This window comes from Tachyglossus aculeatus, chromosome 2 (assembly GCF_015852505.1).
Source record: "Tachyglossus aculeatus isolate mTacAcu1 chromosome 2, mTacAcu1.pri, whole genome shotgun sequence".
NCBI classification, from domain to species: domain Eukaryota; kingdom Metazoa; phylum Chordata; class Mammalia; order Monotremata; family Tachyglossidae; genus Tachyglossus; species Tachyglossus aculeatus.
In genome coordinates, this window is record NC_052067.1 from 151833156 (window position 1) to 151860597 (window position 27442).

Sequence of the window (27442 nt, forward strand, 5' to 3'; positions counted from 1 at the left end):
TCATAAATTTTTAAAGATGAGCAGAAAGTGACATGAATCTGGATTGGAAAGATACTCATATATTGCTATGCCAGCAGTCCTCTACCCCTCCATTAAAAAAAATCTGAAAGAAGTGTCATTTGGAAAAATAATAATGGCATTAAGTGCTTACTAAGTGTAAAGCACTGTTCTAAGCACTGGGGAGGTTACAAGGTGATCAGATTGTCCCACGTGGGGCTCACAGTCTTAATCCCCATTTTACAGATGAGGTAACTGAGGCACAGAGAAGTTAAGTGACTTGCCCAAAGTCACACAGCTGACAAGTGGTGGAGCTGGAATTTGAACCCATGAACTCTGACTCCAAAACCTGTGCTCTTTCCACTGAGCCATGCTGCTTCTGCAGAACAGAAGAGAAAGGAAATTGGTGGTGTCTTTCAAGCAAGATGATAATGAGAGTAAAGTATTCCAAATCCTGCACTTCCTGACTCAACATTTTATTTTTTCAATGCTTAGTTGAAGAACATTCATTTCACCCCAAATATGAGTAAGGTCTTAGAGGGAAAGAACCAAGAAAGATAATGTAGCTTGTTAAATGACAACTGAGATGTGTGTGTCACTGTTTGCAATATGTTGCTCAGGTACCTCAGAGATCAATTCCAGAAAAGTGATTTGTTTAACGTGATTCTTCATATAACTGAGGGAAGCTTCTTGAGTATTAGGGGAAACACAAAGCTTTCTAACAATTCTGGGTTCTACTATGGGACCAGAAAAACCTATATCCAAATTATTTAAATATGAGACTAAATGATAGAAGGTTAAGGCATAAGCAGCATAGGGAAGCAGTGTGGCTCAATGGAAAGAGCACGGGCTTGGGAGGCAGAGGTCAGTCAATCAATCAATTGTATTTATTGAGTGCTTACTGTGTGCAGAGCACTGTACTAAGTGCTTGGGAAGTACAAGTTGGCAACATATAGAGACAGTCCCTACCCAACAGTGGGCTCACAGTCTAAAAGGGAGAGACAGAGAACAAAACCAAACATACTAATAAAATAAATAGAATAGATATGTACAAGTAAAATAAATAGAGTAATAAATATGAACAAACATATGCATATATACAGGTGCTGTGGGGAAGGGAAAGAGGTAAGATGAGGGGGATGGAGAGGGGGACGAGGGGGAGAGGAAGGTCATGTGTTCAAATCCTGGCTTTGCCAATTGTCAGCTGTGTGACTTTGGGCAAGTCACTTAACTTCTCTGTGCTTGTTACTTCATCTGTAAAATGGGGATGAAGACTGTGAGCCCCGCTTGGGACAATATGATCACCTTGTATTCTCCCCAGTGCTTAGAACAGTTCTTTGCACATAGTAAGCACTTAACAAATGCTATTATTTGGTATTATTATTATTATAAGAATACTAGGGGGACATTTGGTATAGACCTTAAGTTTGTTTGTCTTATGTTGTCCAGTCATCTCCGACCCATAGCAACACGATGGACACATCTCCCCCAGAACACCTCACCTTAAGTTCTGGTGTCCATATCCGGAACCTATCCATAGGGTTTTCTTGGTAAAAATGCAGAAGTGGCTTACCATGGCCACCCGCTCATTAAATTTGAGTATCTGCCTTTAACTCTCTCCCATGCCCTGCTGCCCAGCACAGGTGAGTTTTGATGATACTTATTAAAGCACTTCTTTGTGTCAAGCACTCTTCTAAGAGCCAGAAGAGGTACAAATCAATTAGTCTGGACACAGTCCCTGATGCCATGGAGCTCAAAGTCTTAAGTGGGAGGGAGAACAGGTATGGAGTCCCCATTTTACAGTTGAGGAAACTGAAGCACAGTGAAATTAAGTGTCTTGCTCCCAGTCACACAGCTAGTAGTTGGCTAGCTAAGCTGGTACTGCATTTTTTTCCAGCTTCCATTATAACGATTCCACTGAAAATAATACAACCCTCCCCCTGCCCCTTAATTTGCTCATAAGGTCAACAATAATTGTTATATTTAAGTGCTTACTATGTGCTAGGCACTGTACTAAGCACTGGGGTGGATACAAGCAAATGTGGCTGGACAGTCCCTGCACCACATGGGGCTCACAGTCTTAATCCCCATTTTACAGATAACAGACACAGAGAAGTGAAGTGACTTGCCCAAGGCCACACAGCAGACAAGTGAAGGAGCTGGGATTAGAATCCATGATTTTCTGACACCCAGGCCGGTGTTTAATCCACTACACCATGATGGAGAATGAGTTCCTAGCTCGGGGCCCACCCTGGAATCAAATGGGGGTTTTTGCTCCATGAAATTGTGGCCTACCTGTTGTATCAAGATGGGGGCTTGCTGGAAGCTGGGCCTCTGATAGGATCTGGCTTCAGCCATCTCCCTGCTCTGGCCTCAAGCAACAGTGGGTACTCCAAATCCCAGGTGGTTTTGACCTCTAGCCAGGAATGGGGCTCTTCACAATCAGATTGCTTTCCTCACGTGCCCCACTGGCCCTTCACAAATCTGTGAAGAAGCAGTGTGATCTAGTGGAAAGAGCCCAGGACTAGGATCTTAATCTGAGCTCTGCCATTTTCCTTCTGCATGGCCCTGGGGAGTTACTTAACCTCTCTGTGCCTCCTTTTTTTTTTTTTTTAATGGTATTTGTGAAGCACATACTATGTGGTAGGTACTGTACTAAATGCTGGGGTGGGTACATGCTAATCATCAATTGTATTTATTGAGCGCTTATTATGTGCAGAGCACTGTACTAAGCGCTTGGGAAGTACAAATTGGCAACATATAGAGATAGTCCCTACCCAACAGTGGGCTCACAGTCTAGAAGGGGGAGACAGAGAACAAAACCAAACATACTAACAAAATAAAATAAATAGAATAGATATGTACAAGTAAAATAAATAAATAGAGTAATAAATATGCACAAACATATATACATATATATATATGTATTATATATATACATATATAATCAGGTTGGACACAGTCCTTGTCCCCCACAAGATGCTCACAATCTTAATTCTCATTTTACAGATGAGGTAGCTGAGGCTCAGATAAACTAAATGACTTGTCCAAGGTCGCACAGTGAACACATGGCAGAGACAGGTTTAGAACTCAGGTCCTCTGACACCAAGGCCCCTGCTCCTTTCCCCTAGGCCATGTTGCTCCTTATCTGTGAAATGGACATTGAATACCCGTTTTCTTTTCCCTTTAGTGTGTGAGCCACCTGTGGGACAGGACTGTCTGATCTGATGTACCTACCCCAGTGCTTAGTAGCATTTAGCACAGCTGTTGTTAGTGCATTTCCCTGTCTCCCCCCTCTCCCTCCCCAGGTCTGTGGTTGTCTTTGGCTTTCATTTTTTTCCTCCCCCTCACTTCATTCTTTGGGGAGCTTTGGTGCAAACTCATGCACTGGGTTCAAAATGGCAAGTCATCCTTGTTTCAAAGGGTACATAGAAATATGTCTTTTCTGCTCAAAGATCAATCAATCAAAGGTATCAAGGACTTACTATGTACAGCACACTGTACTAAGTGCCCGGGAGAGTACAATACAACAGAATTAGCAAAAGATGACAAAGTCAGTGAGATTTAATCAATTTGGGATTGAATCTAACACTCTTGCATCTTTGTGGGCAGGGGAACATGTCTGCCAACTCTGTTGCATTGTACTCTTTCAAGTGTTTAATATGGCACTCTGCACATGTAAGTGCTCAGTAAATACCATTGGTTGACTTAGTGTTGCTCCCACTTAGGAAATGAAAGCCAAGATTGTCTTTGTTCTGAGCATAGGGCAGTTTAACTTACAGCATGCTAGAAATATCTTGAGAAACAGAACAGAGGATATTGTAAGCCCCTTATGGAAGAAAAACCAGGGCTTGTGTTCACTCATGCTTTGTTCTGAGCCCCTTAGGAAAACAAAACCCTGCCAGTTGCTCATTCACATAACAACAATAATTGTGATATAAGTGCTTATTATGTGCTAAATGCTGAAGTAGATACAGAATAAGGTCAGACAGTCCCAGTCCCACCATGAAAGGGAACAGATATTTAATGCTCATTTGGAAACTGAACCACAGAGAATCGGTCAGTGCTAATTATTGAAGGCTTACTAGGTGCGGAGCATTGGACTAAGCATTTGGGAGAGTACAATAGACTTTTAGACTGTGAGCCCACTATCGGGTAGGGACTGTCTCTATGTGATCCCAATTTGTACTTCCCAAGCGCTTAGTACAGTGCTCTGCACATAGTAAGCGCTCAATAAATACGATTGATTGATTGATTACAATATAAATGTGTTTATGTATATATCTGCGTATTATGTATATATCTAATTTATATTAATGTCTGTCTCTCCTTCTCGACTGTGAGCTCGTGGGCAGAAATGTGCCTGGTGTTGTACTCTCCCAAGCACATAGAACAGTGCTTTGCACATGGTAAGCACACAATAAATATGACAATGGATACAATGCAACAGAGTTAGCTGGCACGTTCCCTGCTGATTAAAGAGTTTACAGTCTAGAGGGTGGACAGGTCAAATAACTTTGTCTAAATCATGCTGCAGACAAGGAGCAGAGCTGGGATTAGAACCAAGGTTCTAGACACCCACTCAGGTTCTCTAAATGCTTAGTATAGTGCTCTGCACATAGTAAGCACTCAATAAATACGATTGAATGAATGTCCATCAGGCCACAGTGCTTCTTGTAAAGGTCTCACTTTCACAGCCTTTCCCTCAGCTCAAGGACAGCAGGGATCCTTGACTGGTCCCCCCACCAATCCTCCACTAGTTAAAGGAGATGCTCTTTTCAACTGGAAGGATGAAAATTGTATGGCAAATCCCAGGACTCCCTCTCTCTCTCTTCCCTCTCTTGTTCCATTTATTCATTCAATTGTATTGAGCACTTACTGTGTGCAGAGCACTGTACGAAGCATTCCACAATAACATTCCAGCAGATTACAGTTCAGAAGTGAACACCATCACAATTTTCCTCTCCAAAACCCCATAGCCAAAGGTAATTTGGATCAGCGAATATAATGACTTTTCTTCTCCCTGAGGTAAACATTCTGGGATTTTTGAAATGCATCATTTAACCTTCCTTTTCTATTTCCTTTTCACATGCTTTTGTGATTCCTGATTCTGGGCAAGCCTAGTAACAAAATGTATTGTGAGAACCTTGAAGTGCATTCAACTTTATTGGCAACAGGAAGTACTATAAAACACACAAGGGAACCTGGTCTTATGGGACTTCCAGCTACTTTCTGCAGTTTAAATGAGTTTTGAATACTTTAGAAAGCATTAAAAATTTCAGGGGTTTATTCTAAATGAAATGAACACCTACACCTTCTCAATTAAGCTCATAGGTTTTCGAGTTGCTCTCCACTGGTTTCCACATGTAAAACTAATTTTGAACATTTCTTAAATGTGCACTAGAGGAATTAGGAATTTTGTTCCCCATTTAATCAGTGTAGAGAAGCAGCGTGACTCAGTGGAAAAAGCACGGGCTTTGGAGTCAGAGGTCATGGGTTCAAATCCCGCCTCCGCCAATTGCCAGCTGTGTGACATTGGGCAAGTCACTTAACTTTTCTGTGCCTCAATTGCTTCATCTGTAAAATGGGGATTAAGACTGTGAGCCCCCAATCTGATCACCTTGTAACCTCCCCAGCGCATAGAACAGTGCTTTGCACATAGTAAGTGCTTAATAAATGCCATGATTAAGTTATTAGAAATGTTCTCCATGCTAATCCTGACTCCCTGTTGCATTTCTTTGGCTTTAATTGATCCTTTCAACCTAAACAAATTTGTTCAAAAAATGATGGTGTTATCAAGTGGCTTATAGGTTCAGATATCTTATCTGATATCAGATCAGATATCAGCAGATATGCTGAGGAGCAGCGTGGCTTAGTGAAAAGAGCCCGGGCTTGGGAGACAGAGGTTGTGGGTTCTAATCCCAACTCTGCTGCTTGTCAGCTGTGTGACTTTGGGCAAGTTACTTAACTTCTCTGTGCCTCAGTTACCTCATCTGTAAAATGGGGATGAAGACTGTGAGCCCCAAGTGGGACAAGCTGATAGCCTTGTATCTATCCCAGCTCTTAGAACAGTGCTTGGCCCATAGTAAGTGCTTAACGAATACCATTATTATTATTATTATTATCTTAATTCCACATAGATCTCATTCACTTTGGGCAGTGAGGTCATTCGAAAGGTGCAAGTGTTGTTACTGAGAGGTGGATTTTGGGGTCATTCAAACTTTAAACTGTTTTGGTATGGTAAAATTTCTGAAAATTCTGGATTAATTTCCTTTGAAAATCATGTTCTTCTATTGTGGATTTACCCCTTGGGGCAGAGATTGTTATTTGTCTCAATTCACAATTTGAGATAAAACCCTGGGTCTTTGGACTCCCAGATTGATGTGAGTCCCATGTGGGGCCTGATTATCTTGAATCTACTCCAGTGTTTAGAATGGTGCTTGGCACATAGAAAGTACTTAACAAATACCACAATTAGTACAGTTTTTGCCCCATTCAGTATGTCTCAATTGTCAAGATTGATTCTTTGCTATCCCATTCCCTGTGAAATCGTACTAATATAATATTTCCTGTGGGGGCACACACTTGTTTTTAAATACTGGGGTTGATACACATAGCCAGGTCAGGCACCGTGCCTGTGATCCTTATGAGATTCACAGTCTTAAGTATCTTATCCCCATTTTACCGATGAGGCAACTGAGCCACAGAGAGATTTAGTGATCAGTCTGATGACGAGCCAAGTGTAGCAGAGAGCAATCAGAGCAGCTAAGGAGATAGTGTATCCTGGTGATTGCTGCCTCTAGACTTACCTATGTCCTGCAGTAATAATAATAATAATAATGATGGCATTTATTAAGCGCTTACTATGTGCAAAGCACTGTTCTAAGCGCTGGGAAGGTTACAAGGTGATCAGGTTGTCCCACGGGGGGCTCACAGTCTTAATCCCCATTTTACAGATGAGGTAACTGAGGCCCAGAGAAGTGAAGTGACTTGCCTAAAGTCACACAGCTGACAAGTGGTGGAGCTGGGATTTGAACCCACGACCTCTGACTCCAAAGCCTGGGCTCTTTCCACTGAGCCACGCAGTATGGCCCGACGGTCCATCCACTGCTAAATCACATTGAGACTCTGTCACACTGTCTTCAAATAATTTATTCTGCCCACTTAGCTTCCATGAACCCCTTTTGGGTCATCATATAACAGCTGTTTGGCTTTCCTGCATCATCCATTCTCCTCACACTTCCCATCCAGTGAAACTGTGTTGTAATAACTGTGGTATTAAGTGCTTACTATGTGCCAGGCACTGTACTAAGTGCTGCAATGGATTCAACATAATCAGGTCGAACACAGTCCCTTGTCCCACTCGAGAAGCAGCGTGGCTCAGTGGAAAGAGCACGGGCTTGGGAGTCAGAGGTCATGGGTTCAAATCCTGGCTCCGCCAATTGTAAGCTGTGTGACTCTGGGCAATTCACTTAACTTTGCTGTGCCTCAGTTATCTCATCTGTAAAATGGGGATTAAGACTGTGAGCCCCTTATGGGACAACCTGATTACCTTGTAACCTTCCCTGTGCTTAGAACAGTGCTTTGCACATAGTAAGCACTTAATAAATGCTATTATTATTATTATTATTATTACTACCCAGGACTCAGTCTAAATAGGAGGAACAGGTATTGAAACCCTCCTTGTACAGATGAGAAAACTAAGGCACAGAGAAGTGACTTCATCCCCATTTTACAGATGAGGGAACTGTGAGATGGGAAGGATGGTAGTGGAAGAATGGTAGTGTTGTCTACAGTGATGGGGAAAGTCAGGGAGAGGACAGGTTTGGGAGGGAGGATAAGGAGCTCAGTTTTGGACAGGTGGAGTTTTAGGTGGTGGGTGGACATCCAGGTAGAGACTTAAACTGTGACCCCCTTGCAGGGCCTGATTGTCTTGTATCTGTTCCAGTGCTCAGTGCACTGCTTGATACATAGTGAATACTTAAATACCATTATTATTATTAGGTATTATAGGGCCATGTCTCAAACACAATTGTTAGCAGTTCCTGCATGACTGTCGCAAAGACTCTTAATGATGTCCATAATCTTTTGAGTTGGAAGAATTTCAAGGTAATAGTAATAGTATTAAGTGTTTAGTAGGTGCACTAAAAAATGGGGAAGAACCCACTGGAGGGAATTGAATTGTGAGCTCCTTGAAAGCCAGGGACACTGTTGCAGGATTATGCAGGGAATGGAGGCAGACACATAAGGAGCCATTAAAAAAAATAAAAGAGTAAAGCAACGTAAGACAAGGACAAATGCACAAAGTAAAGAGTATTCTAATGCCAACTTCCAGACTCAAGCATGGCAACACTCAATCACTTATTGAGTGCTTACTGTGCACAAAGCACTGTACTAAGCACTTAAAATAGGAACAGGACTGAAAATTTCCACAACCCACTTCACTCTGGTGGTGTTCGGGCTGAGGGAAAGTTAGGTGAGGCCTCTTCAACTCTGTCTCAACCAATCATACCCTAAGGATCTTGGCACACTTCCAGAGCAGCTGAATTTACTTAGCAAATTGTCAGAGCCTGATCGGCTAATGGAGACAAATGCATTGAAAGGTCTCTGAAAATAGTTTTGAAGCCTCCGGGTTGCTTCCAGCACTTTTCCTATATCTTTTGTGACACGAAGATCACATCTGCTGTGCTATACATTGGTCTCAATCCACAATGGGAGGCAGATAGTACAAGCTGACTGTATTCTTCCATAGTCTTTTTCCGAAGGACATTGGGCTGGAATCTTATTGACAATGAAAAGTGTTTCCTAGTAGTTCCCCATGGGGTGTGTGTGTGTGTGTGTGTGTGTGTGTGTGTGTGTGTATTGCTCTGTGTCTCTCAATCATTGGTAGAAGCAGTGTGGCTTAGTAGAAAAAGCACTGCATGGGAGTCAGAGGACCTGGGTTCTAATCGTGACTCCCCATTTGTCTGCTGTGTGACCTTGAACAGTTAACTTTGTGCTTCAGTTTCCTCACCTGCAAAATGGGGATTGAATACGTATTCTTCCTCCTGTTCACACTGTGAGCCCCATGTGGGACCTGACTATTTTGTATCTACCCCAGCACTTAGTACAGAGGTTGGCACGTAGTAGGGATTTAAGAAATACCATTTTATTTATTATTACTATTAGTTATTGTGTGCAGATTCCTGTACTAAGCACTTGGGAAGCAGCGTGGCTCAGTGGAAAGAGCCTGGGCTTGGGAGTCAGAGGTCATGGGTTCTAATTCCGGCTCTGCCACTTGTCAGCTGTGTGACTCTGGGCGAGTCACTTAAGTTCTCTGCCTCTGTTACCTCATCTGTAAAATGGGGATTAAGACTGTAAGCCCCACATGGGACAACCTGATCACCTTTTATCCTCCCCAGTTTTTAGAACAGTCCTTTACACATAGTAAGTGCTTAACAAAAGCCATTATTATTATTATTATTATTATTATTATTATTTGGAGATAATTCAATATAAAGTTGGTTTCTCGCTGTCCGTTTGTGTGTCTCTTTCTTCTCCCTCAACCCCCACTTTCAGGATGAGATTATGATGACATCTTTGAAGTTCTTCTAAACTGAACCTGCTGTCCCCCTGACCCCCCAGCCAAGAACTCCCTCTATTTTCAAATCCACCAGCTTTCCACATCTTCAAAAACCTTGTGAAATCCCACCTTGCCTAAGAAAAGGTTTTGACTTATTCTTGTCACCCCAAGTTATAGCAGCCTCTACATCCACTTTTGAGAACTGTGATATCTGCACCTATGTTCACTTCCAAATATAATAATAATTATTGTATTTAAGCATCTACTAGGTTTCAAGCACTATTCTAAGGGTTGGGGCAGATAATTGGTGAAATGTGTCAATCTGTGTATCCTACTTAATCATCTATATAAACCTACTCATCTCTATTACCAGTTATATCCTTGTTCTCCTTTCTCCTCCCACTCTTTGTAAATAATTTGTTTCTGCCTGTCTCTCCAATCAGATTGTAGGGTCCTTGAGAGCAGGAAATAGTGTTTCACGTATGTTGGACGTGCCCAAGCAATTAGAATTGCTGTGCCCACAGTAAGTGCTTACTAAATATGAATGATTGATAGAAAACTAAGTCCCTTCTTTGCTTGCGGAGTTCTTCAGGTATGTCATTAAAGTTCTTATTTTTTTGTGTGTGTGTGGCTTTGTGGAAATTACTCAGAAAAAGGGAGTTAAGCCTATATCTTTCGATTTTGGCTAGTTTTTCAGGCTTTGAAAGCCTACTTCCTCCTTGATTATGGATAGTGTAATCATCATTCATGCTCATGAATCAATCGTATTTATTGAGCGCTTACTGTGTGCAGAGCACTGTACTAAGTGCTTGGGAAGTACAAGTTGGCAGCATAGAGACAGTCCCTACCCAACAGTGGGCTCACAGTCTAGAAGGGGGAGACAGAGAACAAAACCAAACATATTAACAAAATAAAATGAATAGAATAGAATAGATATGTACAAGTAAAATAAATAGAGTAATAAATATGTACAAACATGAAGCAGCGTGACAGTGGAAAGAGCAGGCTTGGGAGTCAGAGATCATGGGTTCTCAACCTGGCTCTGCTGCTTGTCAGCTATGTGACTTTGGGCAAGTCACTTAACTTCTCTGTGCCTCAGTTACTCTTCCGTAAAATGGGGATTAAGACTGTGAGCCCCACCTGATTACCTTGTATCTACCTCAGCGCTTAGAACAGTACTTGGCACATAGTAAGCGCTTCACAAATACCATCATCATCATTATTATTATTTTAATCTTTTTTTAATGGTATTTAAGTGCCAGACACTGTAGTAAGTTAATCAGGTTGGACACAGTCCCTGTCCCACATTGGGTCCCATTCTTAATCCCCATTTTACAGATGTGGTAACTGAGGCCCAGAGAGTTAAGTGACTTGCCCAAGGTCACATTGCAGACAAATAGCAGAGCTGGGATTAGAACCCAGGTCTTCTGATTCCCAGGCCCATGATCTTTCCCCTAGACTCTGCTGCTTCTCACACTGCTAATCACTATGATGTCTTCGCTATGTGTAAGAGCTTGACTTTGTAATGAGGATGGTTCTGTCTGCAGTGGGATTGTGATAATGTGTTTGGTACCATAGAGTTTCTTTAGCCATGAGCAAAACTCCACTGGTTTCGCACCTGAAGTTTATCTTTCCAGTGACCTGAACTTCAATTAAACAAAAAAAAATCCATCACCTCATTGTTTGCTGAAGGGGAAATCTCTTGCAAAATTAGAAAAACCAAAAAAATGAAAAATGTTATTTAACTGACATGGGAAAAAGTAGGAAGATAATAACAGTCTACTGCCCTTTTTGTTTATCCAGAGATCTACTGTAGACAGTGAAGTATCAACCTGTGTCTAAATTGTCACCCATACTTTATATAACAATAATAATGCTCTTCACCTATGTCACTCCTTTCATCTGAAGATCTCAAAGCTTGACAGACACTAATTATTTTTCCCAACGCCCTTGTGAACAAAGTGAGGCCCTATTTTATGGATGAGGAAACTGAGGCACAGAGTAAGACAAGTGGCTTTTTCAAGACCACCAAGATACTTAGTGTCCAGGCTCAGCAGTTCTTGTCTGGCCCAATTCTCCTCCATCTTCTCCCAAGGCCAGGTACGTGTTTTGTATAAAGAGATGGGGTTGGACATTAGTGAATTCTCCTCTGGGGCTTCCTAATGTTGTCTTATGCTGTTGTCACCTCTGACCCAAAGCGACACCATGGACACTTCTCTCCCAGAACGCTCTACCTCCATCTGCAATCCATACAATATAGTGTATCTATACAATTTTTTTTTTGTAAAAACCCGGAAGCGGTTTTCCATTGCCACCTTCTGTGCAATAAACTTGAGTTTCCACCCTCGACTCTCTCCCCTGCTGCTTCTGCCCAGCACAGGTGAGTTTTGACTTGTAGCAGATTGCCTTCCACTCGCTAGCCACTGCCCAACCTAAGAATAGAATGGATATGCCTCTGCTTGACCCTCCCTCCCATAGTCGAGATTGGTAGAGTACTGGAAACTCTCCAGGTGTGACCCTGAGAGGGGCTTCCTAGTATATCAATTAACAAATCATTATATCAGCGTACACATCATGTTAAGCGTCACAAAGCCTCAGTTTTCATAGGAACTGGTTCGCAAATTCCCTAGAAGAGTATTTTTCTGGGTTTAGTAGTGAAAGATCCCGGACTTAAAATGAAAGCCTTCATGGAACTACGGAAGTGGGAGATTATTGAGTTCTCTGAAGCCAAAGTTTGTGCCTCTCAGAGCTAGCAATAATAATGATAATAATTGTGGTATTTGTTAAACACTTACTATGTGCCAGGCATGGTTGTAAGTGCTGGGGTAGACACAAAATAATCGGTTTGGACACAGTCCATGTCCCATTTAGGGCTCACAGTTTCAATCCCCATTTTACAGATGAGGGAACTGAGTCCCAGATGAGTGACATAATTTACCCAAGGTCACACTGCAGATAAGTGACAAAGCTGGGATTAGAACCCAGTACCTTCTGGGTCCCAGGCCCATGCTTTATCCACTAGGCCGTGCTTCTTATCACATGCCATGTTGCTTCTCAGCAATGGTAGCAAGGGTCGGGAGGGTGTTCAGAGAAGGCTCTGCCTGCATGATTATGAAGGCTCCCTTTGGTGGCCTTGTCCAGAACTTCAAGCCGCAGGACACCGCAGAACATCTGGGATCTGGCTGCTCTTCTTTGAGACCCCTTGCTCACTCCCAAACATGAAGAAGGCTGAGACTAGCTGGACAGGCAAACCACTCAAACACCCACGGGGATGTTTAAGGCCCTGCTGAGAGCTCACCTCCTCCAGGAGGCCTTCCCAGACTGAGCCCCTTCCTTCCTCTCCCCCTCGTCCCCCTCTCCATCCCCCCCCATCTTACCTCCTTCCCTTCCCCACAGCACCTGTATATATGTATATATGTTTGTACATATTTTTTACTCTATTATTTATTTATTTATTTTATTTGTACATATCTATTCTATTTATTTTATTTTGTTGGTATGTTTGGTTTTGTTCTCTGTCTCCCCCTTTTAGACTGTGAGCCCACTGTTGGGTAGGGACTGTCTCTATGTGTTGCCAATTTGTACTTCCCAAGCGCTTAGTACAGTGCTCTGCACATAGTAAGTGCTCAGTAAATACGATTGATGATGATGATGATGATGATGTTTGGTTTCATAGGCTCTTGGCACTGAAGTGCTCGGCCTTTTTCCCCCTTTTATATCCAGTTTGTCAACTTGAGCATTTTCCAAGTTCAGTGAAATGGATAGTGTAGCATCTGTAGTGGAGTGTTTTGTTCTGTACCCCTGTCTCTTGCTTCTTCTAAGTATATCCCTATTCAATTTCCATCCTGTGAAAATCTACCTCAACCAGTGGCATTTACTGAGCCCTTATTGTGGGCAGAGCACTATACTAAGTACTTGGGAGAGCACAATAGAGTTTGTACACCCAATTCCTGCTCACAAGACGACTTCAGTCAGGTGGAGGAACTCTTCAAATCTGCTTTTTCTAATACCTTGTGGGCTTTTCCTGTCTCCTCTGGCTCGTTTTCTTTGGTCGCTATTGGACATTTTGTGTTTACCTTCATCTCTCAACTACAGAGCTCAGTAGGATCACTTCCTTTTCATGCCTAGTGGAAAGAGCACGGGCTTGGAAGAAAGAGGACTTGCGTTCTAATCCTGGCTCTGCCGCTTGCCTGCTGTGTAACCTTGGACGAGTCACTTCACTTCTCTATGCTTCAATTTTCTCATCTGTAAAATAGGGATAGAATGTCCGTTTTCCCTCCCTCTTAGACAGTGAGTCCCCCTGTGGGACAAGGACCGTGTCCTATCTGCCTATACAGTATCTACCCCAGTGCTTAGCACATAGTAAGTGCTTAACAAATACCCCCTTTATTATTTCTTTTTTCTTTTGCTCTTCTTCCTACAGTTAAGGGAACATCAGCTAAGCCCACCGCTTTTCTCTATCGCTAGAAGGCTCACGGCAAGTTGATTATCATTCTCTCTAACTGGTACAGTGTCCTCCCACTCTTCCTTTTACCTGTGCACATATAATTGTGGTGTCAGTTTCATCTTCCTCATTACTCTGACATCCCTCCATTCATTAAGTTCCCTCTGCTATGCTATCGTATGGCACTTTTCAATCCATTCCTCCACTTCTCCAGTTTACAAGTCTGTCTCATTTCTACCAGATTTTCATATCTCCCTGTTACCTGATTCTTGCCATTCCCTATTCTCCCCGTTCCCATCTTTGTAATTCTTTAGGTCTGTTTTAGATCTTCTCTTAAGTTCCTCCAAAAAATTCACTGCTTTTGTGACATTTTTAATAACAGCTAATGAGTCTAGATGACAAAGTACAAAAGGAAAAAAATGAAACAAACTTCTCACCTGTCAAGTCTGCCAACATTCTCACCTGCTTTTTTCACGTCTTGTGTTGTCTGTCTTTTGCGTCAAACCCATTGGTTATAAAGCCATTCCTATCTGATTACACAGTGCAGAGAACATCGTTGGAGGGAGAGTAGTAATAAAGCAAAGGAGAGAAGATATTTTCACAAGATTAGAGGTTGATTTTTGATAAAATGGATCTGTGCCCTGAGAGGTCGTAATTAGCCACATCAAAGAAGTGGCTTTTGAGCAAATGAAGAGGAAGACTGGCCCTTGTTCTAGTTCTTGTGGACAGTGTGGAATAGTCTGTGCTACCATATCTTGCCATCTCAAAATGCTCTAAGTGCACTAAATTGGCACCAGAAACCATGGAGCAGCAGGCATGCTCAGAAATAGAGAAATGATTTTGTAAGTTTGACATATGGTTTCTCCTCCACTCCTCTTGGAACCTAAGTGCAGCTGAATTCTGCTAGAAAGGATGTGTATTCTCATCTGTATATTGCATAATTGACAGTGCCTCTTAAGATGTCATGGCTGAATCAGAAACAGTGTGCCCTCATCTGATAAAAGCAGAGAAGGAAGTGTTCGGTTTAGTTAGAATAATTGCTGCCTTGATAAATTGGTGTGCTGAGGTGATTTGTTCATAGGGACTTTCTGGCAAAGAATAGCACACAGTGTGAACCACGCCACCTCTGGACCTGACTCTAGATTTGGAATATGTCTGAAACACAAATCCAAACCAGAAGGTTCTGGAGTACATCAATCAATTGTATTTTTTCAGCACTTACTGTATGCAGAGCACTGTCCTAACTGCTTGAGAGAGTACACTATAACAGTGTTGGTAGACATGTTCCCTACTCTCCTCACTCTACTACCAGTACTATATCTTAATGTCTACCTCACCCTCTAGACTGTGAACTCTCTGAGCAGAGAATGAGCAGAAGTAATAAATAGCATTTATTAAGCACTTTCATTCAGTCGTATTTATTAAGCACTTACGGTGTCCAGAGCACTGTACTAAGTCCTTGGGGAAAGTACTTTGTACAACAGTGAGCCCACTGTTGGGTAGGGACTGTCTCTATACGTTGCCAACTTGTACTTCCCAAGCACTTAGTGCAGTGCTCTGCACACAGTAAGGCGCTCAATAAATATGATTGATTGAACAATGACATTCCTTGCCCACAACGAGCTCCTATTCTAGGTGGAGCAGGGGAGGCAGACATCAATACAAATAAATGAAATTACAGATAAATATAAAAGTGCTGTGGGCATGGGGAAAGCAAAGGGAGCAAGTCAGGGCAACGCAGAAGGAAGAGGGAGATGAGGGAAAAGTGGGGCTTAGTCTGGAAAGGCCTCTTGGAGGAGATATCCCTTCAATAAGGCTTTGAAGGGGGAAGGAGGGTAATTATCTGTCGGATTTGAGGAGGAAGGGCGTTCTGGCCCAGAGGCAGGGTGTGGGCGAGGGATCGGTGTCCAGACAGATGTGATAGAGGCACAGTGAGAAGGTTAGCACTAGAGGGGCGAAGAACTAGGGGGCAAGGTGATGGAGTGCTTTAAAGCCAACAGTGAGGAGTTTTTGTCTGATACGGAGGTGGATGGGCAACCACTGGAGATTTTTGAGGAGAGGGGTGACAGGTCCTGAATGTTTTCATAGAAAAATGATCCGGGCAATAGAGTGAAGTATAGACTGGAGTGTGTGCAGGCTGAAGAGGAGATGTAGCTTAGTGGCAAGAGCATGGAATTGGGAGTCAGAGGACATGGGTTCTAATGCCGGCCCTGCCACTTGTCTGCTGTGTGACCTTGGGCAAGTCACTTAATTTATCTGTGCCTCAGTTCCCTCATCTGTAAAATGGGGATGAAGACTGTGTGCTCCACTTGGGACAACCTGATTACCTTGTATCTACCCCAGCACTTAGAACAGGTCTTGGCACGCAGTAAGCATTTAACAAATACTATTATTATTATTATTATTATTATTAAATAACATTTACTAAACACTTACTGTGTGAAGAAAGCACTATACTGAGTGCTGGGAGAGAATACACAGGTGGGAACTTGACCTAGTTGCTGTCTCCGGGGAGGTCTCACAATCTAAATCGAGCCTTGACAAATAATAATAATAATGATGACATTTATTAAGTGCTTATTATGTGCAAAGCACTGTTCTAAGCATTACAAGGTGATCAAGTTGTCCCACAAAGGGCTCACAGTCATGTTCCCCATTTTACAGATGAGGTAACTGAAGCCCAGAGAAGTTAAGTGGCTTGCCCAAAGTCACACAGCTGACAGCTGGCGGAGCTGGGATTTGAACCCATGACCTCTGACTCCAAAGCCCATGCTCTTCCCACTGAGCCATGCTGCTTCTCCTTACTAATCTACTGTGGTATTTGCTCCCAAGCTCCCAGTACAATGCTCAGCATACAATAAACATTTAATAAATGTCTTTGACATAGATGTTGGGGAGGACTCCTCAGATTGATGGCCCAGCAGAGGCTGATCTGTCCTGGGGTCAACCCAGCATCAAACACTTCTGGGACACCAGGAAGACAGGAGGACTTTAGGAAATCTAAGTCTAGTCAGGGGAATCCAGGCCAAACTCCAGAGCCTTTTGGCCAGCTGTGGAGGGGACATGAACTAACTGGCTGGTAGTTGTCCAGTCACCCGGGGGCTCCTTTAGCCTGGATGTGACTTAGACCCCTGGCTCCCCTTCTACTGCCCTCCACTGTGGAGCTCCTCCCCCTGTCCTTGAGATGGGCCAGAATTGGATCAATTTGAAGTCTAAGGATGGAGGCTGGCAACCAGCATTTACTCTGCTATTCCATACTGTCTTCTTGTATCTGGTTTCATAATAATAATGATGGCATTTGTTAAGTGCTTACTATGTGCAAAGCACTTTTCTAAACACTGGGGAGGATATAAGGTGATCTGGTTGTCCCACGTGGGGCTCACAGTCTTAATTCCCATTTTACAGATGAGGTAACTCAGGCACAGAGAAGTTAAGTGACTTGCCTAAAGTCTCACAGCTGACAAGTTTCCACTAAGCCACACTGCTTCTCTTTGGTGACTTGACACCTGTCCACATGTTTTGTTGTCTATCTCCCCCTTCTAGACTGTGAGCCCATTGTTGGGTAGGGACCATCTCTATATTTCGCCAACTTGTACTTCCCAAGTGCTTAGTACAGTGCTCTGCACACAGTAAGTGCTCAATAAATATGATTGAATGAAAGTGGTGGAGCTGGGATTTGAACCCATGACCTCTGACTCCCAAGCCTGGGCTCTTTCCACTGAGCCATGCTGCTTCTCTATGACATTTCAAAACATTTACATATTTGTAGTTTAATTAGAAATGTGACCTCTTCCCCACCCTGCCAAAACTTAGCTGCACCCTAGCCGTATAATTGAATACATTCACCTCTAGCGACTATGTTCTTGTCTCCCTTGCTGCTGGACACTTACATTCTCCCTTCTGCTTGGACCTCTCTCTTGCTTCATGTTTCATTCATTCATTCAATCATATTTATTGAGAGCTTATTGAGTGCAAAGTACTGTATTAAGCACTTGGGAGAGTACAATGTAACAACAAATGGACACATTCCCTGCCCACAATGAGCTCACAGTCTAGAGGGGGAGACAGACATTAATATGAATAAATAGATAAATAAATTATTAATGATGTGCATATAGTTATAATTCTATTTATTCTGACGGTTTTGACACCTGTCTACATGTTTTGTGCTCTGTCTCCCCCTTCTAGACTGTGAGTCCGTTGTTGGGTAGAGACCGTCTCTATATGTGGCCAACTTGCACTTCCCAAGTGCTTAGAACAGTGCTCTGCACTCAGCGCTCAATAAATATGTATGAATGAATGGATGAATATATGCGTTTGTGCTGTGAGGATGGGAGGGAGGAGGAATAAAGGAGAAAGTAAAAGCGGCTCAGGAGAGAGAGGGGAGAGGAGACCTTAGTCAGGGAAGGCTTCTTGCAGGAAATGTGCCTTCAATAAAGTTTTGAAGGGGCATCTGCCAGACCTCTGCTCTCCCCAGCTTCAATGAAATCATACTTATGAAATCATACTCTTCCAGGAGATCTTCCTTGATTCATTGCTTATCTCTCCAGTTTGGTTTTCCCCTTACTTTCACTTCCCCTAAGCACTTTACTCAATTTTCTGCCATCCTACCCTCAGAGCACTTATGGATATGTCTTGATATTCTGTTGCTTCCCCTAACTGTTATTTTAGTGTTTGTCTACCCCATTGGATTGTAAACTCCTTGAAGGCAGGGATCATATCTAGTATCGCTAGTGTAGTCCCCCAGATTCTTAGTATGGTGCTTTGCAGAGAGTAAGTGCACAATAAATATTATTGAATTAATTGCATTTATACCTATCATAAGTTTCTTACCTGTTCAATTGTTTATTTTGACTACCCCATTTGATATCTATTTCTCAGTTTACAGTGTGTGCTTCTCATGGAACTTAGAACTTATCAATGGTATTTGAATGCTTACTGAGTGCAGAGCATTAAGCCCTCAGGAAAGAACAGTAGAGTTAGTAGATACGATTTCCTACCCGCCAGGAATTTACAATGTAGTGACAGACAGTAAAGCTACAGTTAGGAGAAAGGAGAAAAAGTGAACTGTGTGCAGGAGTTGGTGTGTAAGAAATAGGGTATGTAAGATATGTAAGATACGAAGCGGAGCAACAGGGCCTAGTTGAAAGACCAAGGAATCCTGGAATATCTGTGGCTCATATGTGACTTATTAAGCAGCTAATTATAGAGGAATTTGCTTCAAGTATTTCTTGTTCTAAGTGAGGAGATCAGGGCTTAAAAATCAAGAGCTTCAGGTCACGTAGACAAAGGATTGTGGCTGAGATCGAACTTTTGATCAGTACTCTGCCCCAGTTGGTATCTCCATTGTCAGGTGGAATGCTTTCCATTTCCTCTCCACCTCTCTTCCCAACTCTAGGCCCTGCAGATGGGTTACGGTATTCGTTAAATGTGTCCTGTGTGCCAAGCACTGTTCTAAGTGCTGTGGTAGATTTAAGATAAATCAGGTCAGACACATTCCTTGTTCCACGTGAGGAGGGTGAGGTGGGAGAACAGGTATTAAATCACCATTTTACAGATGAGGAAACTGAGATAGAGAGGAGTTAAGTGACTTGCCCAAGGTCACACAGCAGGCAAGTGACCAAATGGGAATTAGAACCCAGATCCTCTGACTCCCAGGCCCATTCATTCATTCATTCAATCATATTTATTGAGCGCTTACTGTGTGCAGAGCACCGTACTAACTGCTTGGGAGGTACAAGTTGGCAACATATAGAGATGGTCCCTACCCAACAGCGGGCTCACAGTCTAGAAGGGGGAGACAGACAATAAAACAAAACATATTAACAAAATGAAATAAATAGAATAAATATGTACAAGTAAAATAGAGTAATAAATATGTACAAACATATATATATATATATACAATCAATCAATTGTATTTATTGAGTGCTTACTGTGTGCAGAGCACTGTACTAAGCACTTGGGAAGTACAAGTTGGCAACATATAGAGACAGTCCCTACCCAACAGTGGGCTCACAGTCTAAAAGGGGGAGAAGGAGAACAAAACCAAACATACTAACAAAATAAAATAAATAAAATAGATATGTACAAGTAAAATAAATAAATAGAGTAATAAATATGTACAAACATATATACAGGTGCTATGGGGGGGAAGCAGGTAAGGCGACGGGGATGGAGAGGGGGACGAGGGGGAGAGGAAGGAGGGGGCTCAGTCTGGGAAGGCACTCTGAATGAATGAATATGTACATAAATCCTGTGGGAAGAATAAAGGGTCCAAATTCTAGTACAAGGATGACACAGAAGGAGAGAATGTAAGGGAAATGAGGGCTTAGTCAGGGAAGGCATTTTGGAGGAGGTGTGATTTTAATAACATTTTGAAGGTGGAGAGAGAGATGGTCTGTCAGAAGTGAAGTGGGAGGAAGTTCCAGGTCAGAGACAGGACATGGGTGAGGGGTCAGTGGCAAGATACCCGAGATTGAGATATAGTGAATAGGTTGGTGTTAGAGGAGAAAGTGAAAATGCTGGGTGGTAATAGGAAATCTAGGAGATGATAGAAGTGGGGCAAGCTGACTGAATGTTTTAAAGCTTATGGTAAGGAGTTTCTTTTTCATGTGGAGGTAGACGGGCAACCACTGGAGGTTCTTGGGGAGTGGAGAGATCTGGATGTTTTTTCTAGAAAAATGATCCGGGTGGCAGTGTGAAGTAGGGACTAGAGTGGAGAAAGATGGGAGGCAGGGCATTCAACCAGAATGCTTATGCAGTAGTTGAAGTGAAACAGGATCACTATCTCACTTGGAGAAGCAGCATGGCTCAATGGAAAGAGCACGGGCTTGGGAGTCAGAAGTCATGGGTTCAAGTCCCTGCTCCTCCAATCGTCAGCTGTGTGACTTTGGGCAAGTCACTTAACTTCTCTGTGCCTGAGTTACCTCATTTATAAAATGGGGATTAAAACTGTGAACCCCACGTGGGACAACCTGATCACCTTGTATCCTCCCCAGCGCTTAGAACAGTGCTTTGCACATAGTACGTGCTTAACAAATGCCATCATTATTATGATTATTATCAGTGCTTGGATCAAACAGCATGGAAGCAGCATCACTGAAAGAGCACAGGCCAGGGGGTAAGAGAGCCTGGGTTTTAATCCCAGCTCTGCCACTTGTCTGCTGTGTGATCTCAAGCAAGTCACTTAACTTCTCATCTGCAAAACAGGGATTCAATACCTGTTTGCTCTCCTACTTAAACTGTAAGTCCCAGGTGGAATTTGATTGTTTTATATTTACCCCAGTGTTTAATAATAATAATGATAGCATTTATTAAGCACTTACTATGTGCAAAGCATTGTTCTGAGTGCTGGGAAGGTTACAAGGTGATGAGGTTGTCCCATGGAGGGCTCACAGTCTTAATCCCCACTTTACAGATGAGGGAACTGAGGTACAGAGAGGTGAAGTGACTTGCCCAAAGTCACACAGCTTACAATTGGAGCTGGGATTTGAACCCATCAGGGGTTGTGGGTTCAAATCCCGGCTCTGTCAGCTGATCTGACAACCTGATCTCCTTGTAACCTCCCCAGCGCTTAGAATGGTGCTTTGCACGTAGTAAGCGCTTAATAAATGTCATTATTATTATTATTATTATTATTATTATTATTATTATTATTATGACCTCTGACTCCAAAGCCCGTATTCTTTCCACTGAGCCACGCTGCTTCTCCTTGGCACAGTCCTTGTACACAGTACAGTCCTTGGCACTTAGCAAGTGCAATTATTATTATTGTTGTTATTGACAGGGTAACAGTTTGGAGAGGAAAGGGGTAGATTTTAGTGATATTGTGAAGGTTGAGCCTACCGGATTTGGCAGTAACTTGAACATGTAGATTTAATGAGCGAAATGAATCAAGGATAATTTCTAATTTATTGTCTCTGTGAGACAGGGAGGGTCTGCAGTTATGGGAAAGGGAGAGGAGTTATGGGGAGAAGAGGGTTTGGGTGGGAAGATGAGTTCCCTTTTGGACAAGCTAAATGTGAGGTGTTGGTGAGACACCCAAGTAGTCGGGGGTGAGGGGCAATGAAAGACTAGAGAGATGAGTGCTGGGGAGATAGATTTGGGAATCAACCCTATAGAGATGGTAGTTGAAGCTGGGAGAGCAAATGAGTTCTCCAGAGGAGTGGGTGTTTATGAAAAATAGAAGGGGATCCAAAAGTGAATCTCGAGGGACTCCCAGTTTAGAGGGTGGGAGTCAGGGGAGGAGTCTCTGAAAGAGACTGGAAGTGAGCGGCCAGAGAGATGAGGAGAACCAGGAAAGGATATTCATTCATTCAGTTGTATTTATTGAGCACTTACTTTGGGCAAAGCACTATACTAAGCTCTTGGGAGAGTATAACAGAGACATTCCTGCCCACAGTGAACTCACAGTATTAGGGAAGCCAAGGATAATAATGATGGCATTTATTAAGTGCTTACTATGTGCAAAGCACTGTTCTAAGCACTGGGGAGGTTACAAGATGATCAGATTGTCCCACGGAGGGCTCACAGTCTTCATCACCATTTTACAGATGAGGTAACTGAGGCCCAGAGAAGTGAAGTGACTTGCCCAAAGTCACACAGCTGACAAGTGACAGAGCTGGGATTTGAACCCATGACCTCTGACTCCAAATCCCATGCTCTTTCCATGGAGCCACACTGCTTCTCTGGTTAGATAATGTTTCCAGGAGAAAGGGGTGGCCCAGGTGCAGAAGGCATCTGAGGGGTCGAGAAGGATTAAGACGGAGTAGAAGCCATTGGATTTGGCAAGATGGAGATCACTGGTGGCCTTTGAGAGGGCAGTGTCCCTGGAGGGACAGAATTGGAGGAGAGCAAGAGGAGGTAGCAAGTGTAGACAACCTGCTGGAGGACTTTTGGGAGGAATGGGAAGCAGGAGATTGGGAGATAACTGGAGGGAGCCATGGGGTCAAGGGAAGATTTTTGTGTTTTTTTTTTTTTTTAGGATAGGAGAGACATTATATTAGGGTCTGTCTCCCCCTCTAGACTGTAAGGTTGTTGTGGGTTGGGGATGCATTCGCTATACTGTACTCTCCCAAGCGCTTAGTACAGTGCTCAGCATACAGTATGTGCTCAACAAATACGATGATTGAGCAGCAGAGAGATGGAGGTTAAGGATTTCGGAGAGGAGAAGAAAACTTGGAAATGCTGGCTGTCAAACACATAGGCAGGCTGATCTCCAAGGTTCTGGGGGTTGCTTCTTGGATGGGCCAGTAGTACAGATGTGGCTCCCAAAGCACTTGCCTTTTCTTTACTGCACAATTACTGCTTAGTACAGTGCTCTTCACACAGTAAGTGCTCAGTTAATAAGATTGAATAAATGAACTGCTAGTGTTTGACGGTGTCTACTGTTGTCTGCTTCTTGCACACTGGGGCCCAGATTAAGCTTTTTCAATCAATGGTATTAAGGGTTTAATGTGTGCAGAGCACTCCATTAAGCACTTGGCAAAATACAGTGCATCAATTAGCAGATGTGATATCTGCCCACAAGGAGCTTACAGTTTGCAGTCTGTGGAAATATTTTTCTCCAAAAAAGAGTTTGCCTAAGGGAGACAAAGACCAAGAGAAATCTTTAAATTTTTTTGAACCCCACCAACTTTACCTTCAGGTGTTAAACATATCTAAGTATCAGAGTGATTGATTAATAGAGTGGTTTCCTGGGCTCTCCTTTACTGGAGTAAGATCTTTAAGGGCAGGATAGACAATTATTTCCATGAAGTGGCTTATGTGAAACTTGGCTTGCTTTCGATAGGAATGGATCAGATGCCACAATACCTCTTTGGTTTCCTTCGGCCTTAATGACTGTTTTATTATATGCTTATTTGTTTACCTCCATTAGTGTGCATATACACATATACACACAATAGTGTGGAGTAATTCAATTTTAATGCAGGTAAGAGAATTAGGGATGGGAGTTTCTCTCTCTCTCTCTCTCTCTCTCTCTCTCTCTCTCATACACCCACACACTCTCCAACAACTCAGCTACATTTCCCTCCTCCTCCCCCAAGTTTCTCACTCTCACTTCCCCACACAAAACACACACTCAATCTCTCTCTTTCTGTCTCTCTCTCTTTCTCTCACAACGCTCACAACACTCACAAATACCTGAGCTGAGATGGACTGGAGTAGTAAGTTTTAGCTAGCTGGACAGGAGGGAGGAAGTGACTTTTGAAAGTCACGGACGGTCATGTATGATGTCCCTCAGCACCAGACGGAAGCCAGGCGTGTGCTGGGATGTTTTTGCGGGGGAGAGGTGGGGACTGGGAGCCCCCAGCAGCTGCCTTGGAGGGTGAAGCAGCCGGCCCCTCAAAGACAGCTGCGGTGAACGTGGGGTGGGGGTGAGGTGCTGCAGTTTCTGAAACGGGTTGTTGCCATGGAAACCACAGTGTCAGTGGAAGGAGTCATGGTGTTTGATGGGAGCAGCCATTTGGCCGGTCTTGGCAACTGCCCTACTGGAACAAGGAACCCCACTTCCAAATACTAATGGGAAACACACATGAGCCCTTCCCTAAAAACTTGCCTTCACTGACTAAGCCCTTATTTCCCCTATCAACCCTCCCCTCTGCATCGACTTTGCACTTGGCTGTGTACTCCCTAAGCCCTTTTTAATACTCACCTCGGGCACACAGCACTTATGGCCAAATCCTTAAACTTTGCTATTTCCCCTAGTTGTAATTAATTATGTCTGTTTTCCCCTTTTTTGTTTTTTTTTAATAGCATTTATTAAGCGCTTACTATGTGCAAAGCACTGTTCTAAGCGCTGGGGAGGTTAACAAGGTGATCAGGTTGTCCCACCGGGGGCTCACAGTCTTCGTCCCCATTTTACAGATGAGGTAACTGAGGCCCAGAGAAGTGAAGTGACTTGCCCGAAGTCACACAGCTGATGTGGTGGAGTCGGGATTTGAACCCATGACCTCTGACTCCAAAGCCCGGGCTCTTTCCCCTGAGCCACGCTGCTTCTCCAGTCTGCTTCTTACAGTCTGTTGACTGTAAGCTCTTTGTGGGTCACTCTGGCAACTCATATTGTTCTTTGCCAAATGCTTGGTACAGGGCTCTGTGCTCAATAAAAGAAGCAGCATGGCTAGTGGGCAGAGCAGGGGCTTGGGGAGTCAGAAGGGCCTGGATTCTAATCCTGGTTTGGCCACTTTTTGACCTTGGGCCAGTCACTTCACTTCTCTGTACATTTAACCTCAGCTGTAAAATGGGAATTAAGACCGTGAGCCCCACACAGGACAGGGACTGTGTCCAACCTGAGTGGCTTGTATGTAACCTAGTGCTCAGTACAGTGCCTGGCACAGAGTAAGTGCTTAGCAAAAAACATTGAGAATAAATAAATTCATTCATTCAGTCCTATTTATTGAGCGCTTACTGTGTGCAGAGCACCGTACTGAGCACTTGGGAAGTACATATGAATGATTGCCACTGCTGTGTGCTGTGTGACCTTGGGCAAGTCACTTCACTTCTCTGGGCCTCAGTTACCTCATCTGTAAAATAGGGATTAAGACTGTGAGCCCCATGTGCGGCAACCTGATTACCTTGTATTTACCCCAGCACTTAGAGCAGTGCTTGGCACATAGTAAGTGCTTAACAAATGCCATTATTATATGAGAAGCAGCATGGCTCAGTGGAAAGAGCCCAGGCTTGGGAGTCAGAGGTCATGGATTCTAATCCCAGCTCCACCCCTTGTCAACTGTGTGACCTTGGGCAAGTCACTTCACTTCTCTGGGCCTCAGTTACCTCATCCGGAAAATGGGGATGAAGCCTGTGAGCCCTACGTGGGACACCCTGATTACCTTGTATCTACCCCAGCACTTAGAACAGTGCTTTGCACATAGTAAGCACTTAACAAATACCCTCGTTATTATTATTATTGATTGAAATGGGGGGATATGGTAAGATACCACCAGCAAGAATGATTTGATGGAAATGACTCTGAGATTTAAAAACTAAAGGAAAGCAAGAAATGCACCTTCTATGCCTTGCAACTCCTTATGATTGCAATAACAGGGAGGCCTCTGGAAGCCTGTGATGTGACATGCAGATCAAACTGAGATCATGCATGTAATCAAAGCTAAAGAGATCTAAGTTTTATGGTGGCTGCCACCAAACTAAAAATCTGTACACCTCCCCAAAAATTGCTTTTGGCTCTGTAAATATAATCCCAACATTTCTGTAGAGAAGAGGTAGCTTCATCAAAAACCAGCTGGAAAGTCAGGAAAGATGATAAAAATGTCAGTTCTTTATGAATATGCCTTTCAACAGAGTGAGAAACTAAGAAGCTGAAAGAATTGGCCAAGGTGAATCCAAAGTCTTCACCAACTTCTAAATCAATCAGTGGTATTAGTTGAGCCCTTACTATGTACTTGGGAAAGTACAATACAACAGAATTAGCAGACACGTTCCCTGCCCATAATGTGTTTACAGTCTAGAGAATCAAGTGTGTCAGAGATTCTCTTTCAAAGATTCACACCCTCATGGATGCAGTACAGTCTTAGAAACAAAGGACATGCTATCAGGAGTCAGGACACTCTGAAGTTTCATGCCATTAAACCCATTATACTCATAAATGAAAAGAAAATCAAGATTGCTTCAAAATTCAACTTCTGAAGTCACCGTTATTGCAATCAGTTAGTAAGACTATAAAACAACTAGGCCTAATAGAAATACTGCAGAATTCTACTAAGAAGAAGTGACTTTAGGTGTCTGCACAGGTTTTTCTTAACATACAGAACTTTGTGGACAAGCAATGGGATACCATCATCACTATTTTAGAAACACCATTATTTCACCATTCTCTATTGTCAGCAAGCTTCTCGCCAGAGTCCTTACGAACAGGCTACTAAACCACAGTGTTAATTATGTTCTCCTTGAATCCCAGAGTGGCATCAAACCAAAGCTCAGCAGACACAGTCTGTTCACGTGACTGATAAAGATGAATAAAGTAAAAGTAAGACTGCTGTACTATATTTAGAAACTTTACAAGAATATGTTACCATCAGTGTATTTGAAAAAGACATTCGCCAATATCCAAATACTTCTCCCTAATTATATGCCTGGCTAAGTCAGATGAAGGAATCCCATCTTGAGAAGCAGCAAGGCCTAGTGAATAGAGTATGGGCCTAATCCCAGCTCCTCCACTTGTCTGCTGTGTGACCTTCGACAAGTCACTTTGCTTCTCTGTGCTTGTTACTTCATCTGTAAAATGAGGATTTAGACTGTGAGCTCCATGTGAGTCATGGACTGTGTCCAACCCAATTTGCTTGTATCCACCCCAGTGCTTAATCCAGTGCCTGGAACATAGTAAGCACTTAGCAAATATCACGATTATTATCCTTCATCCACTATTATCAGAGTGGAATGTGGCAATCTGGTGGATCCAAGTCTGTTCTGTTTTATGG

At 43.0% G+C, this 27442-nt stretch overlaps 1 long non-coding RNA gene across 2 annotated transcripts in view; it reads right to left on the minus strand.

Annotated features, from left to right (window-relative positions):
* LOC119923286 overlaps positions 1 to 24317 on the minus strand; it is a 42164-nt gene extending 17847 nt beyond the window's left edge. Inside the window, exons 1-2 of one of the 2 annotated variants that reach the window (XR_005448810.1) lie at positions 24150 to 24317; positions 14466 to 14533 (exon numbers count right to left, since the gene is read on the minus strand). This is a non-coding gene — a long non-coding RNA (uncharacterized LOC119923286). Of the gene's footprint in view, positions 1 to 14440; positions 14534 to 24149 lie in introns of both variants that reach the window. The other variant, XR_005448814.1, reaches the window with a different exon arrangement.
* Between the last annotated feature and the right edge of the window lie 3125 nt (positions 24318 to 27442).